The following is a 20,129-nucleotide window of genomic DNA, read 5'->3' as shown; positions in this document are numbered from 1 at the left end:
GCTGTATTACTCATCTCCTTCTACCTTAGGCCACAAACTTATCAATCACCCCTGCTGTGTACCACCTCTACAAAGAAGGGATCCGTATGCTCCACGACCGCTGGACTAAGTGTGTAAATGTAGGAGGGGACTATGTTGAAAAATAAATGTGCTAGGTTTTCTAAAATTGACTCCTTCTACCTTAGGTCACGAACTTATCAATCAGCCCTCGTATGATGGCAAACTAGCCAATAATATAAAGCAGGATACCAGAAGTTTTTTCAGTTATATAAAAAGTAAAAGGGAGGTGAGTTGATATTAGACCACTGGAAAATGATGCTGATGAGGTAGTAATGAGGGACAGATGAACTTAATGGGTATTTTGTATCAGTCTTCACTGTGGCAGACACTAGCAGTGTGCCAGAGATCCATGAGTGTCATTGCTATTACAAAGGAAAAAGTGCTAGCCAAACTCAAAGGTCTTAAAGTGGATAAGTCACCTGGACCAGTTGGACTACATCCCAGAGTCCTGAGAGAGGTTGCTGAAAAGCTATTGGATTATTTGGTCATGATCTTTCAAGAATCATTTGATTCTGGCATGGTCCCAGAGGACTGGAAGATTCCGAATGTCATCCACTTTTTAAGAAGGGGGTAAAGTAAAAGAAGGGGAATTGTAAGCCAGTTAACCTAACCTCAGTGGCTGGGAAGGTGTTGGAGTCTATTATTAAGGATGAGGTTTCAATTTACTTGGAGACTAATGATAAAATAAGTCAAAGTCAGCATGGTTTCTATCAAGTAAAACCTTGCCTGACAAATCTGTTAGAGTTCTTCAAGGAAGTAACCAGCAGGGTAGACAAAGGAGAGGCACTGGATGACATTTACTTGGATTTTCAGAAGGCATTTGATCAGGTGCCACACATGAGGATGCTTAACAAAATAAATTCCCATGGCATTACAGGAAAGATATTGGTATGGATAGAGGAATGGCTGACAGGCAAGAGGCAGTGAGTGGGAATAAAGGGAGCCTTTTCTGATTGGCTGCCAGTGTCTAGACAGGGGTCAGTATTGGGACTGCTACTTTTCACGTTGTTTGTCAGTGATTGAGATGATGAAATTGACGGCTTTGTGGCAGAGTTTGCAGATGATTCAAAGATAGGTGGAGGGGTGGGTAGTGCTGGAGAAGCAATGTGATTGCAGCAGGACTTAGACAAATTGAAAGAATGAGCAAAAAGTGGCAGGTGGTATCCCGTTTTTGGAAATATATGATAATGCACTTTGGGAAAGGGAAAAATAGTGCAGACCATTATCTAAATGGGGAGAAAGTTCAAACATCAGAGGTGCAGAGGGACTTGCGAGTCCTCATACAAGACTCCCAGAAGGCTGTGTTTGTGGTAAAGAAGGCAAATGCGATGTTGGCACTTATTTCAAGGGGAATAGAATATGAAAGCAAGGAGATAATGCTGAGCCTTTATAAGTCACTGGTCAGAACACACTTGGTGTATTTTCAACAGTTTTGGGCCCCATATCTCAGAAAGGATGTGTTGTCATTGAAGAGAGTCCAGAGGAGGTTCTCGAGGTTAATTCCAGAAATTAAGGGGGTTAACATATGAGGAGTGTTTGGCAGCTTTGGGCCTGTACTCACTGGAATTTAGAAGAATGCAGAGGTATCTCATTGAAACCTGCTGAATGTTGAAAAGACCAGATAAGTTGGATGTGGAGAGGATGTTCCAGAACTAGAGGGCACAGCCTCAAAATGTAGGGGTGACTCTTTAGAACTGAGGTAGGGAGGAATTGTTTTAGCCAAAGAGTAGTGAATCTGAGGAATGCTCTGTTACAGACTGCAATGGAGGTCAAGTCCATATACATATTTAAAGCAGAAGCTGATCATTTCCTGATTGGTCAGGACATCAACAGATAGGGCGTGAAGGCAGGTATATAGAGTTGAATGGAGTCCAGGATCAGCCATGATGGAATGGTGACTTGATGGTTTGAATGGCCTAATTCTGCTCCTATGTCTTATGATCTTCTGGTCTGCAGGTCTTATAACCAATAAACACACTACTATATATTCCTCTTTTTGCAGTATTTATATATTTTTGTAACTTACAGTATTCTTCTGTGGCTTGAACTGTACAACCACCGGAAAACAAGAAATTTCACTGTTAGTGATAATAAAACTGATTTTTATTCTGAGCTGGTAACTTTCTTGTTATCTGCATGAAGCAAGCAAGCAGGGTCATGCACAGTTTTCCCTCACTAACCTCATGCTGCCTGTCTTTTCTTAGTGGGGATTAATTCGCTCCAGTAATTTCTCCACCACTGAGAGTCATCAGATTGACTTGCACTGTCAGTTTTACACTTTTGAAAGTAATTGTACCATCTCAATCCTGTGACCTGTGTCTGGGCGGTCAGCAGGAAGTGGTTCGTGGAGCTTCAAATTGTGTTTCTTCCATTGTTACGGTAAGCGTCACCAGCCCTGTCTACCTTTAAAGAGTCATATCTCTTGACATTTCTTTTCCATTTATGCCATCTAATGCACAGTCCTCAGCCGCGTTTCTGTGAAAACTGCAAGTAGTTACTTAGGACCATACACACACTTCCTGCCTTGATTCCAGTCCACTTTTGCTAAAACACTCTGTAGCTTGGAAATTTCCCCAGAATTTTTCATCGGCCTTTGGATTTTCTCAAAATTTCCTAAAACAGTCTTTGACTATTTCTGTAGCAATGCCATTTAGTCCACTGAGCCCACACTAATTCCAAGCAGAGCAATCCTTTGAGTTTGATTTTTCCTCGCCTCTGCAGTTCATATAAAGAGTCCCGACCCCAAACGTTGACTGTCCATTTCCCTCCATAGGCAGTGCCTGACCCACTGTTCCTAGATAGATACTTTATTGATCCCAAAGGAAATTACAGTGTCACAGTAACATTACAGGTGCACAGATATAAATATTAGAAGGGAAGTAGAAAGAATAAAAAATAACTTAGCTCAAGCAGTCTAACAAGAGAGGGTCATCACTTCCCCAGCTACAGTTGACTCATTATAGAGTCTAATGGCTGAGGGTAAGAAATACCTCATACACCACTGTTTGGTGCAGCACTGTTGTCTTAATCTAATACTAAAAGTGCTCCTCTGTTCAGCCAAGGTGGCATGCAGAGGGTGAGAAACATGGTCCAGAATTGCCAGGATTTTCCAGAGGGTCTTCTGTTCTACCACCGCCTCCAGTGTGTTCAGTTTGACTGCTGTAACAGAGCCAGCCTTTCCAATCAGTTTATTGAGTCTGTTGGTATCACCCATGCAGATGCAATTGACCCAGCACACCACCACATAGAAGATTGTACTGGCAACAAGACTGATAGAACATGTGAAAGAGAGGCTTGAATACTCGAATGGAGCATCCAGAAATCTTGTAAAATTTGCTGCAAAACATTCTCCAAAACAGACATGAAAAATAGTCTGAACATTAGTTTTTAAACGAGTTCTACCATAATTAATGTTAGGGTATTAAAATTACTTTTCAAAACCATACTAATATATGTGCTGGGTAAGGAGATGTGCAGATATTAGAAGCCCAGAGTAACAAACACAAAATGCTACAGGAAGTCACAGGTGAGGCAGAATCTATGGAGAGGAATAAACCATCAACATTTTGGGCCGAGCCCCTTTAGCACCACTGACAAGGAAGGAGGCAGAAATCATAATAAATTAGGGTGAGGAGAATGAGGGGCTGGCAGATGATTGGTGAGGAGGTGGGTGGGAAAACAGAGATGAAGTGAAAAACTGGGGGATGATAGGTGGGAAAGGTAAAGAGCTGAAGAAGAAGGAATCTGATAGTAGAGAGTGAACCGCGGGAGAAAGGGAAGTAGGAGGGGCACCAGGGGGAGATGATGGGCAGGTGAGAACAAAAGAAAGGAGTAAGGGGGAACCAGAATCAAGAATGGAGAAAGAGAGAAGGGTGAGGGGTGGAGAATATTTGCTTTTCTGCCTCTCTCAGTGCACTCAATAGGAGATCCTATAGTTCAAAGTAAATTTATTATCAATGTGTATATATGTCACCATATACTACCCTCAGATTCATGTCTTTGTGGGCCTTCACAGTAGATTCAAAGGAACACAATAGAATCAATTAAAAGCTATTACACAAAGATAGACAGGCAACTCATATACAAAAGATGACTGTGCAAATACAGAAAGAAAAATAAATAATAATAATAATAAATAATACTGAAAACTGGAGTTGTAGATTCCTCGGAGGTTAGTCCATAGGTTGTGGAATCAGTTTCGTGTTGAGGTGAGTGAAGCTCTGCACTCTGGTTCGGGAGCGTGATAGTTGAATGGTAATAACTGTTTCTGAACCTGGTGCTGTGGGTCCTGAGGTCTTTATACCTCCCGCCTGATAGCAGCAGTGAGAGGAGAGCATGGCCTGCATGGTGTGGAAGACAGATGCTGCTGACTTGTGGCGATGCTCTATGTAGATGTGCTCATTGGTGGGGCAGGCTTTACCTGTGATAGATTAGGTCATATAGACTACTGCGCAGGACTGAAAGAAGCTGCAGAAGATCATAAATTTAGTCTTGCGTACTAGCCTACCAAGTACCCAAAACATCTTCAAGGAGCAGTGTCTCAGAAAGGCAGTGTCCATTATTAAGGACCAGCACCCAGGACATGCCCTTTTCTCACTGTTACCATCAGGTAGGAGGTACAGAAGCCTGAAGGCACACACTCAGTGATTCAGGAACAGCCTCTTCCCCTCTGCCATCTGATTCCTAAATGGACATTGAACTCTTGAACACTACTTCACTTTTTAAAACATACATTATTTCTGCTTTTACACAATTTTTAATCTCTAATATACATATACTGTAATTGATTTATTTTTTCTATTGCATTGAACTGCTGCTGCTAATTAACAAATTTCACAACACATGACGGTGATAATAAACCTAATTCTGATTCTGATTATCTAGGTTTTTTATGCTACTTGGTTTTATTCTGCCTTTGTAAGCTACTTTTTACAGAGCGTTTGTTCCATTTTTAATTGAATCCTTATGGCTTCTATTAATGGTCTATCTGGCATTTTATCACTTCTCACTTCTGTAATATTGCTGTTATTCTCTCTCTCTCTCTCTCTCTCTCTCTCTCTCTCTCTCTCACCTGCAACACCATCACACAACACACAGCATCCGAGGCACATTCAAGTAAAAACACAAGCTAATCAGGTATTATATAAAATTCTACAAGCAAGACCACCATTGGAACAAAGAAAAAGTCAACACTAGTGCAAAGTGGTTGTAGTGTTGCTATACTGAGGTAATGATTAGTGTCGTACAGGTTGGTTCAAGACCAAATTGTTGAAAAGAAATCACTCTTCTCGAACCTGGTGATATGGGTCATAAGTTTTCTGTTTCATCTGCCCAATAGTAGCTGCCAGAAGGTGGCATGACCTAGATAGTGGTGATTTTTAACGAGATGTTCCCTTCATAAGCGTTCCCATGATACTGGTGATGGATTGGGCTGAGTCTATTACTCTTGAAGCTATTAAATGCCTCTGCATGTTCACATTGCCATACCAAACTTTGATGTAACCAATCAAGGTTCTTTTAATAGTACATTTAGGTGATATGCAGCGAGGCAGCGGGGCCGAGGGTCAAGAATGAGGAACAAGTGGGGTTTTGACCAATTTAAGCGTTAGGCTGAATTGGAAAGGCCAGGTGTGGGCTGAAACAAAATGGCCAGTCGCAAGCCCGAGACATATCAAAGTGGCAAAGCCCAGGTATGAGAGCGAGGATTGACCCACTGTGTAGCCGATTTAAGCGCTGGGTCAGATTGAAAAGGTCAGGGGTCAGGGCTGGAGGCAAGGGACTAGCAGGTGGTCAGCTCACTTCTCCACGAGGTTAACTCGTCCCTGTGCTGAACTGAGGCTATGGGTGGAACTAATGGATTCCTGGATCAGCTGCATTTACGATTGGCTTCATGGCTGTGGATTCACTTTCATGAATTTCAGTTCTAAATATTATATGCCTGCTTTTATTGTTTGCATGATTTATTTTTTTCTGCACTTTGGGTGTCAGACAGTCCTTTATTATTGGGTTCTATAGGATTTCTTTGTTTTGTGTCTGCCTGCAAAGAGACGTATCTCAAGGTTGTATGTGGTATAGATAGCTTGATAATAAATGTACTTTGAGCTTTGCTAAACCTCCTTAATTTTCTATGAGAGTAAAGATGCTGGCACACCTCTCTTGTAAATTCATCCTTGTATGGGCCCAGAACAGGTAATTTGATATGCTAACTCTCATGAATTTAATGATGCTGTCACCACCAACATTCCCGAATGTAGAGTAGTGCATGTTAGGCCTCCTTCCCCCTTCCCAAAGTCAACAATCAGCTCTGGGGCTGTGAGGAAAAGTGAGCAAGAGTGGATTGATGAAGTAACACTCAGCCAATCGTGCTCCTCTACACTGACTCACTACTACTTGTGATTTGTCCAAAAACAGTGGTGTCATTGATGGATTTGTCATCGGCCAAGAATGTTGTTCCTTTAATTTTTGACCTTTTATTCAACCATGTTCCGAGAAAAGCAGTGGAAACATATTTTCCCATGAATCAGCCAAGCCCTTAGTTGATCTGCCCTTCATATTCACTGCCTGCCACTCTTCTCCCTCCCAAAGTTTCTTCTGTCCTCAAAGCTTGTTTACTCTACCATCTCCCATCTTGCCTTCTGAATCCACATTGGGTTCACTTTCTCTGCCGTACTCAAGTATAACCCAACACGGAAATGTTATTTATCATTAATATTTTATTTTGTGGCTTTCTTCTCTTTGCATCTGTGTAACCACCATACCAAATTGCTGTGTGTCTATGTCCAGTGTTGCAAAGCGAGAAGTCAAGGGAGAAAACTTCCTTCCAAATGTTTTTGGTAGCTGTTTCCAGAGGTTCTGGCTTTACGGCTAGGGCCTGCAAAATTTGTTGAGGAAACACAGGATTAGTGATAATATGTACCGATAAAGAGGGATGACTGGTTAGTTTTCTGTACCTGACATCCTAAGGCAATGAAAGGAAACACTGGAGACATAGGGAAAAGGATGTGGGCATCCGAAGCTGGGAATACCCACTAAAAGAATTCAGTGCCACTTAGACATCAGTTCAAGTGGGCAAAATAAAAGTGCATAGATGGGGAAAGGAAAAGTATACCCCAACTACACTTTGGGCCGGTAAATGTGTGGCTCCAATATCAGATGACCGAGCCACTGCTGAATCTATCAGTGCACCAGTATAGCTTCAGATTGCGTTGCGTGTTAATGCAAACAACACATTTCACTGCATGTGTGAGTAACTTACAGCTAATGCAAGGGGGCATAATTTTAAGATGATTGGAGGAAAGTACAATTAAGTTCTTTATACAGATAGTGGTGGGTGCATGGAATAGCCTGCCAGAGATGGTGTTAGAGAGTGAGACATTAGGGGCACTTGGAAACTCTTTTCAGACACATGGATGGAAAAATAAATAGAGAGCTATGAAAGAGGAAAGGCAAGATCAGGGGCTCCCAACCTGGGATCTATGGATCCCTTGGTTAATGGTAGTGATCCATGGCATAAAAAAGGTTGGGGACCCTTGGATTAGGTTGATCTTAAAAGTTCAGCACAACACTGTGGCTGATGGCCATGCACTGGTGCTCTAATAAATTAATCTAATCTAATCTAGGTTCTTGATTAGTCAGGATGTCAAAGGTTATGGCGAACAGGCAGGAGAATGAAGTTGAGAAGGATAATAAATCAGCCGTGATGGAATGGCAGAGCAGACTCGATGGACCGAATGGCCCATTTCTGCTCCTACAACTTAGAGGTCTAATTATCCTCAAAGCTAGAGGTTGCCACTCCCGACAAGGTAAAGCAGTTTGAGAGGATACTGGTTTGAAAACTGAACATGGCAAAGCGAAAGGCTGCAAAATACTGGATAATTCATGGAGTTAAAATGCAAATCAACAGAAGCGACACACAGATCTCTTATCCAACTGGCTTTCAATTTCAAAGTCAAAATTGACATTATTGTCATTACACACATGTGCATACACTCAGCAGCCGCTTAGTTAGATACTCCTGCTCATCAATGCAAATATCTAATCAGCCAATTAGGCAGCAGCATAAAAGCATGTAGACATAGTCAGGAGGTTCAGTGTTGTTCAGACCAGACATCAGCTGCTGCTGTAGCCCATCCATTTCAACATTTCATGGGTTGTGCGTTCAGAGATGCTCTTCCACACACCACAGTGGTAGCACATGGTATTTGAGTTGCTGTCGCCTTCCTGTCAGCTTGAACCAGTCTGACCATTCTCCTCTGACCTTCCTCACTTACAAGACATTTTTGCACACTGAGCTGCCACTCACTGGATTTTTTTTTTCACACCATTCTCTGTAAACTCTAGAGATTTCTGTATGTGAAAATCCCAGGCGATCAGCAGTTTCTGAGATACTCAAGCCACCCTGTCTGACACCAACAATCATTCCATAGTCAAAATCACTTAGATCACATTTCTTCCCCCATTGTGATGTTAATAAAGTGGACATTGAGTGTACATTCAATCTATGTATTTATTTTTATTGTGTTCTTTATGCTTATTGTGTTTTTTTATGCTGCGTCAGGCCCGGAGTAACAATCATTTCTTTCTCCTTTACACTGAAGAATGACAATAAACAATCTTGAATCTTAATAACAAATTTACTTTGAACTTTTAACTTTGAGGTTAGTTCAAGAACCAAATGGTTGAAGGGGAGTGGCTGTTGTTGGAACTTGGTGATGTGAGTCTTCATGCTCCTGTACATCTTGTCTGAGAGTACGTGATGTCCTCTTGAGGCAGCACAACATGGTGGTGGAGTGGGATCTGTCCAGTTGTCTCTGGCTCAGTCCGACTTTGCAGTAAACAGTCTTCTTCAGCACAAGAAACCACTGCAATCAGCACCAAGCAGATGGAGCCATTTGGGTTGTAGGAATCAAGTCTGCCAGTTTATTTTGCCTATTTCTTCATGCTCTCAATGCCAAATGAATAATTGCGTTGTAAATTCTGCTGCAATTGCTCAACATTTGATCATTCATCCTACACTTCAATTGTTTGCAATCATTCAGATTCTGTTTAGTGATATCATCTTGCACAGGCTTATTCTAATTCTTCATTTTCCTTGATCCCTTCACGTGCTTGTTCAAATCCACTATTTGCATGTAGCAACACAAACAAAATGCTGGAGGAGCTCAGCAGGCCAGGCTGATGGTACCTTTCCGCCCCCCCCTCCCCCATCCCCGTCCTGGCCCGAAACGTCAAATGTACTCTTTTCCATAGATGCTGCCTGGTCTGCTGAGCTCCTCCAGCATTTTGTGTGTATGGCTTGGATTTCCAACATCTGCAGATCTTCTCTTGTATGTAATTTGTGTATAGCGACTGTTCTGTGCCATGTAATTAGCAATTTCTCATCACTGACCAGGAAGCATCAGTATACTTGGCCTCCTCACTGCAGAACGGAAGTGGCAGAGTGAAGATACCTCTCTACCAAAGGAGATGCAAGATGCTCCTTCCCTCCGCTAGCCTGCAGATCACCCTTGTACCATTTGCTTAGCCCTCTCAATAAACGTCGCATAGAGCCATGGAAGCTGGTGGTGGATAGTCTTGTGATCAACTGGTACATATCATAACTCCTGGTTATGTGACCATGATGACAGGCAGACCATCTCTGAAGAGTATTGATAATGGTTGGGTTCAGCCATCTTGTAAAGACAGTGCCCTAAAGAAGGCAATGAGGAACCACTTCATAGCCATGGAAAGACCATGATTGCCTACGGCCTCTGACATGGCATTAAACAAATGAAAATCACATATAAAATTAAGATTAGCTTTATTTTTCACATGTACATCAAAACATAAAGTGCACCATTTGCTTCAAATCAAATCAGCGAGTATATGTGCTGACATAAACAGGAGAAAATCTGCAGATGCTGGAAATCCAAACAACACGCACAAAATACAGGCAGCATCTACAGAAAAAAGACTCTTCACTTTGCAAGTGTCGTCACTTTTCCAGTGCCAAAGTACCGTGTCCACAGCTCACTAACCCTTATTGTCCATCAATGTTTCCTGTAATGTGTGCACATGTGCACACACACACACACACACACACACACACACACACACACACACACACACACACACACACACACACACACACACACACACACACACACACACACACACACACACACACACACACACACACACACTTCTTTTGTTACCAGCACAGAAAGGAATTTAAACTGCGCACAAGAAGTTGACACCCTTTACCTTGTTGGTATGTTAAGTATATCTCATGATCGTACGCAATCACATTTCCTTGTCTGGTTTCTGATACAGATGGTGCTGACAACATGGAGTTTGCAATGATTTGTCTGCAGGTTTTAGAACTGGCTTATTTATGCTATTTTCATTGCAGAAATTATTGATTCACTCTGTCGAAATACAATGAAACAAAGGGTGTGAAGTGCAAAACCACTGCGAGTTCATTTAAAGTGGAACAGCTTAATGAAACAGTAGTAACTGCTGCACCAAAAGCTCATGAGGTCCGGAACGTGCAACTACAAGAAAACTTTATGCACAATACAGAAACCGGTGTTCCCTGCATGTATTGCCATGATGCCAAAGTTGCTACAGAATTTGCAAGTGGGAAGAAGTGGAGTGATATTTGGAAACTTGATCTTTTTAAAGCGTCATTTAGTAAATCACATACGGATGGTGTGCAAAACTCTGGTGAGAAAATCCTTCAGTACCCAATACAGGCCTGCTCCAAATGTTTTGTGAAAGTGCAGATGAACAAGAGCAAAAACAATCAAACCCAGAGGAGATCAAAGCTCTTACTGACAGTGTTTTGCTAGCTGTTAAAATGAATACCTCTATATATAAAATTCAGTGCACACATATCGTTGTCGCTGGGCAAAAATTGCGCAGCGCAAGTTCTTTGTGGGCACTGGACATCACAGATTAGAGGGATCATCACTGCATCTTTGGACTGTAGAAGGAAACCCATGCAATAACGAGGAGAATGCACAGACAGCGGTGGGTATCGAACCCCGATCTTGCAATTGGTACGTTGTAAAGCCTTGGGCTAACCATTATGGTTCTGTGTAGGTGAACAATAGGGAGATGTTAAAAGGTGCATGCAATGTTGAATTAGGTTTGAGGGTCCAGCAAGTGAGACAGGATATGTACTGACTTCGAATAGGTAAACCATTCATTTACAAAGAGTAAAACTTCAACCAAACATTCATGTTCCCCAAGTTACAGACAATACAAAGCTGAATATTCAACAAACCTACTTAGTTAAAAGTGCGCGCAGAGCACGCCTTCCCAATTGTCTTGCCTTAAACAAAGGAAGAAGAGAGCAAGCCCCTTCCACGTGCTATTCTATCTACCCGGGATATTTGAAACAGGACACCAGGCAGCTATCCAATGGGAAAAGCAGCTGCAGTTTCTATACCAACCAATCATAATGGAAGCAACTTTTGACAATCAAAGTAAGGCAGGCCCCCACAGGACAGAGTATGATGGGAGTTGTGGTGAACTACATATACCTGTCTGGACACACACCCCCCCACTAACTGCTCCTGTGGCTCCTCCCACAGACCCCTGTATAAAGGCGATTGGAGGCACAGACCCTTCCTCAGTCTCCAGGATGTTGTGTGATGGTCACTTGCTGCTTGTGCTTTCTTCCAGCCAATAAAAGCCTGCCTTAACCCACGTCTCAGAGTTATTGATGGTGCATCAGGAGTAAAGAGGGTTTAGTGTAGGATTGGTCTATTGGTTGTTTGATGGTCAGCATAGACTCAGCAGACCAAAGGGATAGTTGGGTTTAGAGTACGGAGAGTCAACAGGTAGACTGGTTAGGTCAAATGGGTGAAGCCTTAGTGAGAAAATTATCCAGAATAGTTCATGGAAGCAATATATTTAACGGTAATTGTGGGTTCAAAATTGAAAGAAAACTTGTAAAACTGGGAAGATGGAGTCTCGTACTTCAGTGAGCAAAGGTATTGTTAAGAGTTAATTAAATTAGTTGCCGCACATCTTGGTAAACAGATTGGAAGATGTACAGTAGGCCAAGAAGGCAGTTTACACTAAACTGTCCATCATTGGTAAAGCCCTCCCCACCATTGAGCATATCTACATGAAGCACTGACACAGTATCTATCAGCAAGCGTGCTCCACTACCCAGGACATGCTCTCTTCTTGCTGCTACCATCAGGACGAAGGTAAAGGAACCTTTGGACGTGTATCACCAGGTTCATGAACAGTTGTTACCTGATAACCATCAGAACCTTAAACCAGAGGGGATAATTTCACTTGACTTCACTTGTGGACTCACAACCTGTGGACTCACTTTCAAGGACTCTTCATCTCAGTTTGTCAATATTTAATGCTTATTTATTTATTATATATTTTTTCTTTTGTATTTGCACAGTGTGCTGTCTTTTGCACAGTGGTTGTTTGTCCCTGCTGTTGCTCTTTTACTGATTCTATTGTGTTTCTTGGATTTACTGTGTCTGCCCACAAGAAAGCAAATCCCAGGGTTTTATAAAGTGCTATGTGTACTTTAATGACAAGATTACTTTGAAACCTGAATATTTCACATGATGAGGTCAGTGCTGATGAGTGAGTGATTGAGATTGACTCAATCGTAGAGACGTCAGCAATAGAGAAAAACATAGTTAACATTTCAGCCCTATGATCTTCCAAGTGAAGCACTGGCTGAGTTTCTTTCTCCACAATAACGACGTGACCTGTTCATTATGTGTGACACTGCTCAGCTTCCCAGAATCTGTAACTATTGGATTTTTTCAATGAGAGTTATTCAGGGTGTGAGCTGTCCTGACTTGCTCCAACAATGCAAGATTTTATTGTGCAGTGAAGTGTGGTAAGCCTCTGCATATTGTTAGAATTATTGATGAGGCCATGGCTGAACTTGCCCTGCCCTGTATTGGTCATGCAGGCAATAATAATAATAATAATAATAATAGTAATTTTAACAATGATTTCATCAGGTTTATTGTGGGCTGATTATAGCGGGATATCTATATGACTCACTGTTAAGTCATTAGTAGGGCTGGAGTTGAACTCACACTGCCATCTATTAGTAATGTATCTAAACATAATATTAATGATTTTCTAGTTCTATTACTTTAACAAAGACCTTAATGTTAAAAGTTAATCTCATTTGCGAGGTGAAGTTTCAACCCTTGGCCCTTTCTGGTTCAATTTCACATTGGCCAGCTGGCCTTCACCGGGTAAGCTTTGGGAAATGTCAGTGAAGGTTAAAGCCTATTGTGAAAACACAAACTGGAAAGAAGCTACCTCAGCCAATCCCACGGACACTATCTCTTCCCATTGAGTTCCAGTGAATACCTCTACAAGTGTTCATATAGAAAGTTCTCTGATATGATAAGACCCTTGTCCTCACCACTTTTACAAGAACTAAGACATGCATCCATGTAACCTGATAAAACAGGGTCAAAGAGTGATCCAGCATCGAAACAGGACCTTCAGCCCACAAAGTTCATGCTGACCACTTGTTCACATGAGCAGTATCGGGTTTATTCTCACTCACAGACTGTATTTCTGTGATATCAATGCAGTGCAAGACAAAAAGTACTCTAAGCTGATAATAATAAAAATAATAAATACTTTATTGATCCTGAGTGGGAAATTCTTTCATTATAGCAGCAACATTTGAAACACACTTAGCCATGTGCAGACTAACTAATAATAAAGTACAAAATAATAATATGCAGAACAATAATTTACCAATGTGAAATAATTTGCAATAATGTGCAATAATAATGTATGAAATAATAAAGCAGAGGCTATTGTACTATGATGTGTGTTCTCCTATCGCACAGAGATGAGCAGTCGTATATGCTTATTGCATTTAGCAGGAAGGATTTTCTGTAACGATCGTTGGGAACTGAATGCGTCTGTTCAAAAGGGTGCCCTGCAGCTTATTCAGTAGGTCAGAGAGAGGATGGGCCAGATTGTCCATCATGGGTAGCAATTTGTTTAGTGGTCTCCTCTCCACCACTAACTCACAATAAGTTACATCAATAAACAAATAATGCAGAAGACGAGTAATGCCATAGTGTTCATGGCTTTATGGACCATTTAGAAATCCAATGGCAGAAGGGAAAAAGCTGTTCGTAATCCATTTAATATGGGTCTTCAGGCTTCTGTACTTCCTCTCCAGTAGTAGTAACATGAAGAGGGCATGTCCCGGATGCTGTGGGTCTTTCAAGATGGACGCTGCCCTCATGAGGCATTTCCTGTTAAAGATATCCTCAGTGAGGGGGGTGGGTTGTATCTGAGTAGCCACTTAACCTAACAAATTGCATTTACTTTCAGTGCGAGAGGCAATCAGTCCCCTAGAGGAAATCTGGAGAAAATGCACACTCCACATGGGCAGCACCAGCAGTGAGGATTGAACCCAGATCACTGGCGCTCTCAGCTGTTGAGTTATCTTTACAGTGACGTATAGCCAAGGGTGTTGGGCTGTTGGATGCAGGAGTCAGGTCACATACTCCAGCTCCAGTGCTGTGTCCCTGCCCACCACAAGACCATAAGACGTAGGGGCAGAAATAGGCCATTCAGCCCAGTATTTTGTTCCGCCATTCCAACATCGCTGATTTTTTTTCCCTGTCAACCCTATTCTCCTTCCTTTGGCCCAAAACCTTTGACGTCCTTATTAATCAAAAGTTTATTAACCTCTGCTTTCAATATACACAAGCATTTGGCCTCTACAGCAGCCTATGCCAATGTATTGCACAGAGTCACCACTCGAGCCTAAAGAAATTCCTCCTCATTTCTGTTCTAAAGGGGTAGTCTTCTAAAGGGACATCCTTCTACTCTGAGCCTGTGCCCTCTGGTCCTAGGTTCTCCCTGTATTAGAAACACCCACTCCACTTTCACCCTATCACTATTCGATAGGTTTCAATACAATATCCCTGATTCTTCTAAGCTCCAGCAAGGATAGGGCCAGAGCCATCAAACACTCCTTATATGGTAACTCTTTCATTTCCCTATGTAATTCCATCCTGATGAAAGGTCTCAGCCCGAAACGTCCGCAGGATATTTCCCTCCTGATGCACTGAGTTCCTCCAGCATCTTGTGTGCCGCTGATGAATATCCTCGTTTTCCTGGTCGGTATTTAACCCTCTTCCTCTGAGCCCTTGGAGTCCAGCTGCAAGTTAATGGTCACTCACGTGAATGAAGAGTGACAAAGTGATGTCCGCAATGGACCAGCCCATTACTAATCAGCCCTAACCCATTGAATACCAGACTAGATATGAAGGGCTGAACAGCCTGTCCCTGCTTCTTTCTTTCTTTACTTTTACTACACACATGTGATAGAACCATAGAACACTACAGCACAGTACAGGCCCTTCAACCCTCCATGTTGTGCCGACCCATATAATCCTTAAAAAAAAGTACTAAACCGACACTACCCCATAACCCTCCATTTTTCTTTCATCCATGTGCCTGTCCAAGAGGCTCTTAAATACCCCTAATGTTTTAGCCTCCACCACCATCCCTGGCAAGTCATTCCAGGCAGTCACAACCCTCTGTGTAAAAAACTTACCCCTGATGTCTCCCCTAAACTTCCCTCCCTTAATTTTGTACATATGCCCTCTGGTGTTTGCTATTGGTGCCCTGGGAAACAGGTACTGACTATCCACCCTATCTATGCCTCTCATAATCTTGTAGACCTCTATCAAGTCCCCTCTCATTCTTCTATACTCCAAAGAGAAAAGTCCCAGCTCTGCTAACCTTGCTTCATATGACTTGTTCTTAAATCCAGGCAACATCCTGGTAAATCTCCTCTGCACCCTGTCCATAACTTCCACATCCTTCCGATAATGAGGTGACCAGAACTGAACACAATACTCTTAAGTGTGGTCTCACCGGAGATTTGTAGAGTTGCAACATGACCTCTCTACTCTTGAACTCAATCCCCCTGTTAATGAAGCCCAGCATCCCATAGGCCTTCTTAACTACCCTATCAACCTGCACAGCGACCTTGAGGGATGTATGGATTTGAACCCCAAGGTCCCTTTGTTCATCCACACTCTTAAGTAACTGACCATTAATCCTGTACTCAGTCTTCTGGTTTATCCTTCCAAAATGCATCACCTCACACTTGTCCGGATTGAACTCCATCTGCCATTTTTCTGCCCAACTCTGCAGCCTGTCTATATCCTCTTGTAATCTTCGACAACCGACAGCTCCATCCACAACTCCTCCAATCTTCATGTCATCCGCAAACTTACTCACCCATCCTTCTGCCTCTACATCCAAGTCATTTATAAAAATCACAAATAGCAGGGGTCCCAGGACAGATCCCTGTGGCACTCCACTAGTCACCGACCTCCAGGCAGAATACTTTCCTTCCGCAACTACCCTCTGCTTTCTTCCTTTAAGCCAGTTTTTTATCCAAACAGCCAAGGTTCCACTTATCCCATGCCTCATGACTTTCTGGATGAGTCTCTCATGAGGGACCTTGTCAAATGCTTTGCTAAAGTCCATGTAGACCACATCCACTGCCCTACCCTTATCAATTTCTTTTGTTACCTCTTCAAAAAACTCAATCAGGCTCATGAGGCACAATCCTCCCTTCACAAAGTCATGTTGACTATCCATGAGTAGACTATATTTCTCCAAATGCTCGTAGATCCTATCCTTAAGAATCCCTTCCAGTGGTTTGCATACCACCAACGTAACTCACTGGTCTATAGTTCCCAGGTTTCTCCCTATTACCTTTTTTCAACAAGGGAACTACATTTGCCATTCTCCAGTACTCTGGCACTTCCCCTGCAGCCAAAGAGGATTCAAAGACCATAGCTAACGCTCCTGCGATCTCTTCTCTCAATTCCCACAACAACCTGGGGTGTATCATATCCGACCCTGGGGATTTATCAATCTTGATGTTTTTAAGAAGATCCAGCACTTCTACCGTAATCTCCACATTGTCCAGCACACAGGCCTGCTCTACTTCAACCTCATCCTGATCAAGATCCTTTTCACTTGTGAATAATGAAGCAGAGTATTCATTTAGGACCTCTCCAACCTAGCACATGTTGCCCTCTTTATCCTTTAGTGGTCCCACCTTCGTTCTCGTCATCCTCCTATTCTTCACATACGCATAGAACGCCTTTGGGTTCTCCTTAATCTTACATGCCAAGGCCTTTTCCTGCCCCCTTCGAGCTCTCCTCAGTCCTTTCTTTAGCTCCTTTCTGGCTACCCTATATTTCTCATAAGCCCCTCCTACTTCCTGCTTCTTATATCTATCATATGCTTCCTTTTTCCTCTTGACGAGTTGCCTCACATGTTTTGTCAGCCACAATTCCCTTTTCCTACCACTTTTACCTTGCCTCAGTGGGACAAACCTATCCTGAACCCAGCTCAAGTGGTCCCTAAACTTCTCCCACATTACTTCCGTGCTTTCCCCTTTGAACATCTGTTTCCAATTTACTCTCGCTAGTTCCTGCCTCAGCCCTTCAAAGTTAGTCTTTCCCCAGTTAAGCACTTTACAATTTCGTCTGATTTTATCCCTTTCCATAGCTATGCTGAAGCTAAGGGAGTTGTGGTCACTCTCACCAAAATGCTCCTCCATCAAGAGGTCTGTCACCTGACCAGGTTCATTACCCAGAACTAGATCCAGTACAGCCTCTCCTCTCGTCGGCCGGTCCACATACTGTGTCAGGAATCCTTCTTGAACACACCTGACAAATTCAGCCCCATCTATCCCCCTTGCACTCAGGAGGTGCCAGTCAATATGAGGGAAGTTGAAATCTCCCATAACTACTACCCTGTATTTCCTGCACCATTCTAAAATCTGCCTGCCTATCTGCTCCTCGGTGTCCCGAGGGCTATTTGGGGGCCTATAGACTACTCCCAGCACAGTGATTGATCCCTTCCTATTTCTGACTTCCATCCAGACTGACTCCGTGGTCACTCCTTCTGCAGCATCCTCCCTTTCTATAGCCATGATACTTTCCCTGAACAGCAATGCCACTCCCCACCTTTTCTACCTCCCATCCTATTCCTTTTAAAACACCTGAACCCCGGGACCTGCATCATCCAATCCTGCCCTTCCTCCAACCAAGTTTCAGTAACGGCCACAATATCGTAGTTCCACGTACTAATCCATGCTCTAAGTTCATCCTCCTTGTTCCTAATACTCCTAGCATTGAAGTAGACACATTTCGACCCCTTTAACTGGCTACAGTTATGTTCTGTCCCCTGTCTGTCCTTCCTCATCAACTCAGAACTCTTAGCATCATGCCCTTGTCCTTCTACCTTAAACCCTGCACTCACATTCTGATTCCCACCCCCCTGCCAAACTAGTTTAAACTCTCCCCAACAGCTCTATTAAACCTACCCGCCAGGATATTGGTCCCCCTTGGATTCAAGTGCAACCCATCCTTTTTGTACAGGTCACACCTGCCCCAAAAGAGGTCCCAATGATCCAGAAATCTGAATCCCTGACCCCTGCTCCAATCCCTCAGCCACACATTTATCCTCCACCTCATTCTATTCCTATTCTCACTGTCACGTGGCACAGGCAGTAATCCCAAGATTACTACCTTTGAGGTCCTGCTTTTCAACTTCCTTCCTAACTCCCTGTAGTCTTCTTTCAGGACTACTTGATCAATGAGCCAACTAAAATGTACGCCTTTGGAATGCGGGAGGAAACCGGAGCACCTGGAGGAAACCCATGCGGTAATGGGGAGGACGTTCAAACCCCTTACGAACAACGTTAATTGCTACAGCACCATGCCTTAAGAACTTAGGTTCTTAGATACTGAGCCAGTTTGTTTTTGCTGAATATCGTACAGCACGGAACCAGCCTCTCTGTCCCCTCATATCCATCCACGTGGAGGTTGCACCCGGCACTCCATGTGTTGAGAAACGTTGTGAGCTCATGGTCGGTGGTTAAGTGAATGGCCTTGGATGGATCCGGACACCAATCATAATAGAGAAGAACTCCTTCCAGGGTTTGCTCTGGTATCTTAACTGCAGTGACATTATTCAGTTGAATGCTTCCGATAGTGAAGTTGTCTGTGGCTGAGTGGCACAATTAAGTATCGGGTTGCTGCTGTTAAAGACAAAGATTAGCTCTGTCACATGTAGACTGAAACACTGAAACATTCCACATAACCATATCACAAGTACAGCACAGAAACAGGCCATCTTGGCCCATCTAGTCCGTGCTGAACTCTTACTTTCACCTTGTCCCACTGACCTGCACTCAGCCCATAACCCTCCATTCCTTTCCTGTCCATATACCTATCCAATTTTACTTTAAAGGACAATATCGAAATTGCCTCTACCACTTCTACTGGAAGCTCGTTCCACACATCTACCACTCTCTGAGTAAAGAAGTTCCCCCTCGTGTTACCCCTAAACTCTTGCCCCTTAACTCTCCACTCATGTCCTCTTGTTTGAATCTCCCCTGCTCTCAATGGAAAAAGCCTATCCACGTCAACTTTATCTATCCCCCTCATAATTTTAAATACCTCTATCAAGTCCCCCCTCAACCTTCTATGCTCCAAGTAATAAAGACCTAACTTGTTCAACCTTTCCCTGGAACTCAGGTGCTGAAACCTAAGTGAAACCTAGCCCTTCAGTGAAATGTATTTTTTTTTATCCGAGGTTAGTGCACTGGTCAGCCCACAAATGTCACCGCAATTCCAGCGCCAACTTAAGCATGCCTCCAACTCGCCAACCCTATCCGTAATTCTTTGGAATGGTGGGGAGGGGGTGCGTGAATACCAGTTATTCAGGAGCAGTGGGAATTGAACCTCAGTCAGTGTTCATTGGCATTGTGGTGTCTCAGCACCTCCATGTCTCAGCACCGTTGAACCTAGCGCTGTCCTGCTCTCCTGCTTATCTTTTTGAAGACTGGTCGCTTCCTTCCGTCTTCTCTTTAGCTTTAGCAGAGGACAGACTGGCTGCAGTGGGAGCCAGAGTAAAGCAATCCACAGGTATTTAGTAGCAAAAGTTCTATATTACATGGACAGAGTGTTCCTGAAAGCAGAGAAGCATAACATGAGATTGTATTTGAAAAGATTAGT

At 43.0% G+C, this 20,129-nt stretch overlaps 1 protein-coding gene across 8 annotated transcripts in view; it reads left to right on the top strand.

Annotated features, from left to right (window-relative positions):
* Positions 1-20,129, top strand: part of rnf24 (ring finger protein 24) — a 181,813-nt gene that overhangs the window by 70,266 nt on the left and 91,418 nt on the right. Inside the window, exon 1 of one of the 8 annotated variants that reach the window (XM_059965684.1) lies at positions 10,653-10,764. The exons of the other annotated variants lie outside the window; for them this stretch is intronic. The gene's annotated coding sequence lies outside the window, so the exon portion shown is untranslated. Of the gene's footprint in view, positions 1-10,652; positions 10,765-20,129 lie in introns of those variants that run through there. 8 annotated transcript variants of the gene reach the window in all.

The sequence above is a fragment of the Hypanus sabinus genome, chromosome 3, assembly GCF_030144855.1.
Source record: "Hypanus sabinus isolate sHypSab1 chromosome 3, sHypSab1.hap1, whole genome shotgun sequence".
Classification (NCBI taxonomy): domain Eukaryota; kingdom Metazoa; phylum Chordata; class Chondrichthyes; order Myliobatiformes; family Dasyatidae; genus Hypanus; species Hypanus sabinus.
This window is presented reverse-complemented; position numbering and strand designations above follow the sequence as displayed.